Consider the following 11,311-nt stretch of genomic DNA (forward strand, 5'->3'; position numbering starts at 1 on the left):
GTACATAGTTAAAGTAACTATGACTTATGATTTAAATTATAAAAATTTTTAAAATTAGTATTTAATTGTTAATACTAAAGGTTACAATTCTTAAGTGATTAAAAAACTCTACTGGCATTTTGTACTCTCACAAGAAATAATGTAAATTAGGAATAAACGTTGTTAATTACAATTATCTATATCAGAAATATTCTTTTACTCATTTACTTGTTTCAGTCATTTGACTGCGGCCATGCTGGAGCACCGCCTTTAGTCGAGCAAATCGACCCCAGGACTTGGATGCCTAGTTCTTATTCGATGGGTCTCTTTTGCTGAACCGCTAAGTTACGGGGACATAAACACACCAGCATTGGTTGTCAAGCAATGTTGGGGGGACAAACACAGACATACAAAGATACACACACACACACACATATATATATATATATATATATATATATATATATATATACATAAATACGATGGGCTTCTTTCAGTTTCCGTCTACCAAATCCACTCACAAGGCTTTGGTCAGTCCGAGGCTATAGCAGATGACATTTGCCCAAGGTGCCATGCAGTGGGAATGAACCCGGAACCATGTGGTTGGTAAGCAAACTACTTACCACACAGCCACTCCTGCACCTATTGTTAAAGTTCATTATGTCTGGGTTTGTACTTTTGTATGAAAGTATTCTCATCTATATGTACTTCATCTGTGGTATTCACTGAACAAAGAGAAATAAAGAGAATACCTTAATAAAAGAAGTACAAACCCAGACTTAACAAAGTACATACCCAAATAACTATTCACACATTAATCTCATTCTGCCACTTAACATGAGGAACCTACACAGCTAACGACCTAAACTTTAGCCACTGGACTACATACAGACGACTCCTCTCTGCTCTCCCACCAGACAGATTAAATTTGGAATGCCTTGATTGTAACTAAACATGTTCACTCAACCGTGTCGACCTTCATTTTTGTGCAAAATATATTGTCACATATTTAGGTGCAAAATATACTGCCACACTAGCACATGGACGTGAGAAGCATACAGATTTAAAACTTAATCACATGTTCACTCTCTACAAACACTTGACAGAAAATATTCAGCCATATTTTAAACTTTGAATCTGAAGACAGTGAAGCTAGTCATTAAAATGTGATTTTTCTTCTGAAAAATCATTTTTGGTTACAACGTATGCTAAAATTTATTCAGTAAACCTTTTGCTTATGAAAAGTTCTTTCTGTAAGAACACTTTACAGTAAAATGTGATTCTCTGTCTTTTTGTCTTGTGGAAACTTATTCTGATACTTTTACAGTAAAGCACTTACATGAATGTATTTGCAATGCAAAAACATAATTTGGTATTTATATTTTCCTATATACATATAGAGATATGTGATATAAATATTTTTTCCTATTTTAGTTTATTCATTTACACACACACACAAATATGTGTTCTTACACAAATGTGTGTGTGTGTGTCTGCATGTGTGTCTTTTAAGTGGCTTATTTAACTCTTCATTGTTTCAACTTCAACAATCTTATACCAAACAGTCACTGACCAAACAAATAAAACTCCAAATCTTAAATAATAAATAATTTTGTAATAAGACAGACAACTTCTCGTTGCAAAACATTTACTAATGATTATCTACTTTATTGTACGAAACACTCAGGTATATGTAATTATTTAAGAAAATATTGACAATTCTCAAAAAAAGTAGAATCTATTATAAGAGATAAAGGGGTAACTTGTGAAGAATAGAGATGTCCTCTTGTTTCCAAAATTTACTTAAGGGTATCTTCAGAAAATAATTTCTCAAGTTATATTTTGTCTAAACCAATATGCCAATAATCATGGAAGAGTAGGACAGGAGAATATGACAAAAATATTTTAATGGTTTCTATGAGGATAAAGAAGTAAAGAATAAAGAAATAAATTGCAACATACAAGCTTAATTATTGATGAGATTATTGATGAAATATGACAACTGCAGATCAAATTTCTTGCTGAAAAAAATATAAATGTAAAAGAATATTGCTCAAAAGCCAGTACTGTTGCTGTAATTGTTTAGCCTTGAGTTGGAGCCAAAGTTATATAATGTGAAAATTAATACAATAGTGAAAGTGGTATGATAATTAACTTGGAATACCTGAAGAATTACTAAAACAGCCAAATTAGTAAAGGAATGGTGAAATAGGCATATCAGTAAAAGGTTTTTTTTTGTTTGTCTCTTGTGAGGGTCATTATGTAAGGAATATATGCATGCACTGGTTCTATTTCACATCTTTTATTATTGTTAATATTAGTCGGCTGGTTAACTAATAGATTGATTAAATATTCGATCAATCAATCAATCAGTCAATCAATAATTTTGTCAAAATTCTTTCATTGCCATTCATGACCTCATCAATCATTAACTCCAGACAAACCTGAAGCAGATCTGGAGTAGAGAGTAGTTGTTATTGATAGGTCATGAATGACAATGAATTGATTTTGACAAATCTAGCTAAGTGATTGATTGATTGAGAATTTAATCAACCAGTTGATTAAGTGGTTAAATGGTTAACCAATTGATTAACAACAATAAAAGAAGTGAAATAGATCTAGTGCACATGTTTATTACAAGCATAATGGCCATTGTGTGACACAACAAAATCTGTTTCAACTCAAGATTTTACATCAAATATCTTGCAAACCAAATACAAATAAGAAATTGTTATATCAATGGAGTTGGTATAATAGTACAATAAGTACATAAATCAAATTTGCATAATAGTGAAATTGATTTAAGAGTGAAATTGATACATGAGGACTAGAAGAAATAAGATGAGTGAATGAGGTATTGGAAACTTTGTTTACAAGTTGTAAGTTCAAATGTGTTGCTAGTATTTTGCTGAGATATCATCAGGATATTTTCTTTTATAAATAGCCACAAAGAGTAGGGGCTAAATTGAGCCAAGAAATATTTAGATGGTCAAAGCAATCATCTCAATGATCTCTGCTATGGAATCCAAACTCTAGAGCTAATTATTGTCTAAATGGCACCCTATTCCACATTAAGTACATTTCACACCTGACATTCAAAATAAAAATGAATATCTTCAACAGTTGATTTTGTTGAACGTCAGATGAAGAAAAATTAATCCACCATATTTTAAAAGATATTTCATGACCATTCCATCTATTGTTTCCATTTTTTCTATTTGTTACCTGGACTACATTATTTAGCATGTTCTTTTTAAAGACAATAACGATTAGTTTGACTAATATTTAACTGTTATTTCTAACAGGTCAAACAATCCTGTAGATAAGACCACGTTCTTTTCTTATCCAAAGTAATGCCCCAAACGAGAGATTCCTTCCAGGAATGATATTTGTTAAGGATGTTAATTAAAATGATGGTAAAATATTGATGATGAATGCAAAACAACTTATCTCTCTAAAATCAGCCTGCAGAGTCTAAAGTTCTGACTTATTTATTTGGTTAACAATCTTATTGTTCTACACCAACCAGCATACGTTAACTTGTGTGTTGTTTGTTTGTCAGATTTGCTGCGGGGTAGTGCTTGGGGATGACCCCTGTTAATGCTAAGTATTAAAACACCTGAAAGTCATAGACAGGCAAGACAACTCACCTCAAATTTAATTCAGGAGTGATGGCTACCAATATCTCACTATCTTTGTAGCTTATTAACATCACATACCTGAAATGAACTGGGGATGAGTTGAGCTGACAGACTACGACTTGATATATAAATAATGTAAGAACTATTTGCTGATGTGCCACAGCAATACACGTGTAAGATTAAATTCAATAACAAATTAAAAGCATATGTCATTATATCATCATTGTTTAACATCTGCTTTCCATGCTGACATGGGTTGGATGGTTTGACATGGAGCTGACCAGCTGAAAGCTGTCCAGATACTAATTGTCTGTTGTAGCAGGATTTTTACAGCTGGATGCCTTTCCTCATGCCAACCACCATGTAGAGTGTGCTGGGGGCTTTTTTGCACAGCACTGGCATAGATGCTGAATTTATGTAGCTCCAGCATAGGTGTGGACTGAAACAGGTGCTTTTTATGGGGCACTGGCACCTGAAAAGACAAGCCTGTATGTGTGGAAGACAGCGGTTTTACTTAGCCTCTTATGTCTTATCAAATACAGCAAATATATATATATCATAAATATTTAGTAGGGCCAGGGAGAAAGACTCTTATCTATGTTCCACTGAGGAGATCCAATGCAGAGGGCCAAAAGATAATTAATTGATAGTCATTAGAGTATATGACAAAACAATATGAAGTAAAATGGTTTGACTTGGGGTATTATGAGTTCAAATCCAGCAGTGGTCTTCTTGGTTTTTCATCTTTTTAGAGTTGGTAAAGTATAATACCAGCCCAGAGCAGAATTATTACAGAGTCTGACAAAATACCAGACAGATTTTTTTTCTCTGATTCTTTGTGGTCTGAATTGAAATGATGGTGTAGCTTACTTGGCTGGTAGACTTAATCTGTCATCCAGTTTAATGTCAATACCTGAAACCTTAAGTGTCTTTAGCAGAGTTCATATCATTTCACGTATTTGGGTTAGGTAACAAAGGTGAGGATAACTTTCTTTTTAACGGTCTCAGAAGAACTGGAAACAATACATAAATAGTCAATGATCATGACCTTTTCTCTCTGTCTGTCTCTCCGTGTCTCTCTTGCTCTCAATCTCTCCCCTTCTCTCTCTATCTCTCACACACTCACAGACACTCACACAAAGTAAATATAAAAATATCACATTTACTCTTCCAACTATTTTTGCATATTTCCATTAAAATTAATTGTTACTATTTGAGATTTTAGGATTTATTCTCTGATGTGTTGCTGTTTCGGTACCTAAATCTAGGTGAGTGTGCAACTTTTGGCAAATTTGCTGTAGTTTGATGTGATGAGCATAGTTAAATGTTAAAGCTTTGTGTTAGACCTTCCAACCCATATAAGCATGGAAAGCAGATGTTAAATGATAACAATGCATATATATATATAGAGAAAGATAGATAGACAGACAGACAGACAGAACTGATGGATGGACAGATAGATGGCTATACATATAGCTTTATGATGATCATATGAATAAATAAGCTTACAGGATGTCTGAAAGAGATGTGAGTGTCAGGGTAACTAAACACAATATAATTTCATGAAACTTGACGTTATGTAATCTCAATCACTTGTAGAGTGCTGTCAATCTATATATATTCTCTGTCTTATAAAGGGGAGTCCGCATTTTTGGATGCAGAGCCCTGAACAATCGCTAGGCTCACACACACACATTACATATATACATATATATATATATATATATATATATATATATATATATATATATATATATATATATATATATATATATATTTATATATATATATATCTCTCAGAGCATATCTTTTCTTTGACATTATGGATTTAATATCATATATTTTGATATTAAGAATTTTTTGACTAAAAAGTAGTAATTAACAAAGAACTTCAGTAATAACTAATATATGATTCACACATCTCTCAATTCATTATCAGGATAGTCTAAAATAAATAAATAAAAAAAATAATGATAATAATAATTCTGTTTTCAAAATGGTTATTTCTGCAAGAAAAGGAATATATATTTTCCTTCTACTAATAATAACACAAACCAAGAAAGCAATTACAATGATGGAAAATAGAAAATATATTATTTTACTTTTATTTCGTATAATATTTTACTTTTTTTCCTTTTAAGTAATTTTTTCATTTTTTTTTACCTTTTCTTTGCAATATGAATTAAATCTTGTATATAATATAATTGTATTATTTTTTTTTCCTCTCAGATTCATATTTCATTATTTTTTTTATATTTATCTTCCTCTTCTTATTTCTGAACACACACATACATAAACTACATAAAAAAAATTAATGTAAATTTTGATGGATAATAGTAATGATAATAATAATAATAATAATAATAATAATAATAATAATAATAATAATAATAATAATAATACTGATGATGATGATAATGATAACAACAGCAATAATAATAGTAACAATAAAATAACTATAATAATAATATTAATAAAATAACAATAACAGTAATATTGATGATGATGATGATGACAATAATAATAATAATAATAATAATAATAATTATTATTATTATTATTATTGTTATTATTATTATTATCATTATTTTTATTATTATTGTTGTTGTTGATATTAATACATATGTACATAAATGTATGTTGCATACATATGTATGAAGGAGAATATATACGTGTATGTATATGCAAGAGTGTGCATACAGGCTGCCAGGTGTGCAAGCGTAATGTATGTGGATGTATGTGTATGAAGAGATATAAATGTACCAGTGTAAAAGAGGCTTTTCCATATTCAAAGCCATTACTTACCATTCTTACTTACGGCAACTTCCTGAAATATGGAAAAGGTAAATCTATGTTGAAATTTTCTTCATATCTCTACTAGAGGATGCCATATGTAACAAAGAAAAATGTAATAAAATTACTAAAAAAAAAGAACAAGATAAAAAATATATAAATAAAATCAAATCAAAGAGAAAAGGAAACAAAATATTACTGAAATCAAAATAAAAAAATAATTTTGGGAAAATATATACATATGTGTGTGCTTATATGCATTTGTATGTGTGTACGTTTCTATACATGCACGCACACATATATGTGTATAAATAAATATTATATATATATATATGCTTATATACATATACATTATATATATATATCTTTATATATACTTATATATGTATATATATATATATATATATATGTACAATATAGAAATTATATATTAGAATATATATATGTATGTAATATGTAAATATATGTGTGTGTTTAGGCATGTGTGCCAGTGTGTATGTGTATGGTTTTCAGAATTATCTATGATATATATTATAAGTCTCCAAGAAGTGTTTTGAATTCTTTGATTTTTATTATTATAACTTTTTTCTGCTAAGCCAGGAGAAGAGGTGTAAGAAAATACTATTCCAGTTTTAATGGTTCAATGTCTCCAGGGTAAAAGAGATTTTCAAATCAAGATTCTTTACTTCTCAGGTAGGGAAAGCGCTTGTCGGCAAAATTCATTTGTTGTGAATCACAGCATGAAGAGAAGATATAGTGAAATATCACAAACAAAGACTGAAATGGGTGGGGATGGGTAGTTGTGGTGGTTGCCATGATGATGCTCATGGTGATGTTGGTGGTGCTACTGGGGTGTGTCAGAAGAAATAAGGCGCTGGATTGTGAGGATGGTGGTGTAGGAAAAAAAATTGTTGGTTAAAAGTAAATCTGTAAAGAAAATATATAAAATAAATTTAGTTTTCACATTTATACCTTACACACACACACACACACACACACACACATATATATATATATATATATACATGCACAAGAGAATATATTGTGTATACATTCACAAATATGCACACATACAGACGTATAAAACAAAGATATATATGCTTTTATATACGTATCAAGCAGATTATATATTTTTTATATAATTGTATAATGTATATATTTATATATACATATATACATATATGTGTATTTGTGTGTGTATGCTTATACATTTTCTTTAAAAAGAAAGCTTCATTACTGCTTATTTTCATTTCATTTACAATTTCTTTTCTAACTACATAAAAACATATATACACATGTATATGTGTGTAAACTCATTCACACACACACATACATATGTGTATGTGTGTATAATATAACTTTTTTTCTTTTTTCATCAGCTTTGGAATGAAAGTCTTTTTTTATTTATATTTAGATTTGCAAAGAAAGTAAACTATTGCCACATCACATCATTCCAGCAGCACAAGATATACCATAATTTCAAATAATATTAAAAAATGTTCAAGAAATGCTTTAGAATATTTCCATAGTTATGTATATGCATATGTATGTAAATATTTATATCTACATCTATGCATGAACATGTGTGTGTGTATGTGTGTGTGTGTGTGTGTGTGTGTATGCTGAGATGGAGAGAGACATTGAGTAAGTGAAAGTAAAATAACACGATGTGGTACTCAAATGGATGGAAACTTAAACTTGAAGTTCTTCATCCGGGGCCAAATTTTGGCATCGAAAATCAGTTATGAAACCAATTTTTATGGTTCTGTTAAGGAGGTAGTTAGATTGATAAACAAAGTCAGGAATATGACATACAGATCACAAAATACTGAAAAAAAAAAACAAACAGAAAAGAAGAATTATGTAAAATTTTATCTCGACAGCTGTTTCAAGACAGCCATAACTTACATAATAACCACATTCATAAGTAATATGTTCATGAAATTTTTAAAGTTAGTTAGGTATCCCAATTCTAGAACAGGATGGTAAATGAAGAATATGCCTAGAAATTATATCCGATGACATAAAATTACAAGATGATGTCACTAAATTTGTGGAAAATAGTTAGAGATATAAGTCCCTATGTTGCCAGGCAATAAGGTAATGGAAAGAGAAATGGAAACGTTTCCAAAGTGTAAAAGAGAGGTGTCAGGAAGATGCTTAAAATAAAACTAAATATCATCAACGCAATGAATAAAGAGCTATGCTAATATAACGATACTCCTTTTCTAAAATGGACAAAGGCAGAGCTACATGGATTAGATGGAAGTACCAGGAAGCTGTTCACAATATAAAATATGTAGCACTCTGAAAGTATTACCAACAACCTCCACTTGCAAAGAAAAGAAGGCAAACACACCATAATGCTGTGATTTTGGATTCCTAAAACTACGTTGTACATAGTATAAGAAATAATACTATCTGCTGTTAGAAATATTCAAGAAGTTACTGAAAGAGTAGGTCCATATATGAACAGAAAGAAGAACAACTGGACAAAGTGCTGGAAAGAGAAGGAATTAAATGATTAATTCATGCAACAAACAGAGGATGTTGGGAGTAAAGGATTCTGGTTATGGCTGATAGATGGAAGCCTAAAATAAAAAACTGAATTTCTAATTATAGCCACTGAAGAACAAAGCCATGAGAATAAATTTGATCTGATAGAGAAGTAATATTGCTGTGCATGAATGGTGAGGTACACATGAGCTGAGAGAAAAATTCTGTGTAAAGCAATCATTTGTAACATGTAAGAGCAATGACAGTACTGCATGGACATGTAATGCTTATGGATGATAACAGATGAGTGAAGAAGTGCTAATAGTTTCAAGTAGAAGGTTTTAATAAAAGAGGAAAACCAATGATGACAACGTCTAAAGTTGTGAAGGCTTGTCTCAAGAAGCCAACCAATACTAGATATATATCAAAGAAACAGACCAAGTAATAAAATGTTGTTTTAAAGAGGTCGCAAGGCAGTCACTGCTCATAAGTAATTCTTTACGAAAACTTGAACAAACACCATCTATGAAAAAACTTTGAAAATCTCTACAATTATTGTAGGACAATCAACAAATCTATTGTGATGCCAGTAATCGATAGAGACAACAATGAAAGATCAAAACAGACTATATAATCATTTAATAAGCCCTCTTCAGCTTCCAAATCAGATTTCTTCCTTGTTTCAACGCCATATAAATACACATGCTTTCTTCTAATCAATACCAACATACAGCTCAACTACAAAGCTCACATAAATGTTTTTGAAAATTATAAAATGAAAAATAATCTAAAAATTCCAAGAACACTTAAAACTCTTGAAATATGATAAAGGAAGAGAATATATTCTGAGTTTATGTGATTCATTAAACTCAAGATTTTAATTTGAAACTTCCAATGATTTGCTTTTAAAAATGGCAGGTATTGAAATTGCTAACGTTGGACTCTGCACATGACTCCAACAGTCTTATGAATGATGTCATCTACAATTTATGTAACAGAAACCACTTCAGTTTGACAAAGTGAATAAGGGTTTTGGAATAGAACTTGGAATATAACCCCTCAATGAACATATACTGAACGAAGGGTAACTCAAAAACATATTTTACATACACAAAAGGAACAAAAATGAAAAAGGAAGATATCAATTTTAACACAGTGGACAGTCCATAGAGTCTGAAAATAAAGTATGCTATCTGTCAGTACATGGTGATAAGCTGTGTCATATAGTATAACACCATATTAACAATGACAGGTCAAGCAACTAGCAAGAACATTTTCTCTTGCTGTTTTGGAATGTAATGACATTTGATAGCTTACATGATTTCATTTATGAGAACGTTTTAGAGCTTCAACACCAATTTATTCGATAGAATGGACATCTGTAATTCTACTCCAACAGAAGACAGAATGTTAAGTTATTCATTGAGATGGTAAGTATATAATTTTATTCATTCCAATTAAACATCGTCATATTTGACAGTTTGGCAGTTACTTTATGTTTCTTTTTTTATTTACATTTCAAGCAATTTAAATTGTTGTTTTTATGTTCTTGTTCTTTTAATTTTAGTCAGTTGCTTGCATATATACATGCATATATTTATATAAATCTATATGCACATACATGGAGACATATATATATATATATACATACATATGAATATATAAATATATATATATATATATATACATACATGGATACATATATATATATATATATATAAATATGAATATATAAATATATATATAAATATGAATATATAATATATATATATATAAATATATATATATATATATATATATGCACACATATATATTAGTATATATATATGTATGTATAAATAGAAATGTGTGTATGTATATATATATATATTTATATATATATATGCATGCATGCCTGTACACACATGCACACACATATATTTATAAATTGCATAGATATTTGAATAAGCATGTAATTCTCAAATTATATAAATGTAACAAAAATGTATATATAATAAACACTACAACAACAACAAAAAACATACTAAAACATTAAAAAACTCAATTCAGTGAAGTATTTTATATATTACAGTAAAATAATGTTTTATGTTGCATCTGAAGTTCCGTTTAGCTGGTCTAGAAAATTCTCTAATGAGTTGTAATGGGTGTAAAATGACTGGGATGTATAGCTAAAATATATAATATATACAGTGGGTTTGTCTATCAATTTTCGAAGAAATATTTCACATAAAATATAAATGTGTTACCGCTAATAACTGTTGTTTGAAATGTAATTTTATATATATATATATATATATATATATATATATATATATATGTATATCTATCTATATCTATATATGCATGTGTATATATATGCGTATGCGTGTGTGTGTATGTTTATACACACACAGACACGCACA

General features: G+C 29.8%; 1 long non-coding RNA gene across 1 annotated transcript in view; it reads right to left on the bottom strand.

The window, feature by feature from the left end:
* The window catches only part of LOC149133531 (uncharacterized), a 40,879-nt gene extending 34,382 nt beyond the window's left edge, over positions 1-6,497 (bottom strand). Inside the window, exon 1 of the long non-coding RNA XR_016243290.1 lies at positions 6,426-6,497. This is a non-coding gene — a long non-coding RNA (uncharacterized LOC149133531). The remainder of the gene's footprint in view (positions 1-6,425) is intronic.
* Positions 6,498-11,311: the final 4,814 nt, after the last annotated feature.

The sequence above is a fragment of the Octopus bimaculoides genome, chromosome 10, assembly GCF_046866305.1.
Source record: "Octopus bimaculoides isolate indiv1 chromosome 10, ASM4686630v1, whole genome shotgun sequence".
In the NCBI taxonomy this organism is placed as follows: Eukaryota; Metazoa; Mollusca; class Cephalopoda; order Octopoda; family Octopodidae; genus Octopus; species Octopus bimaculoides.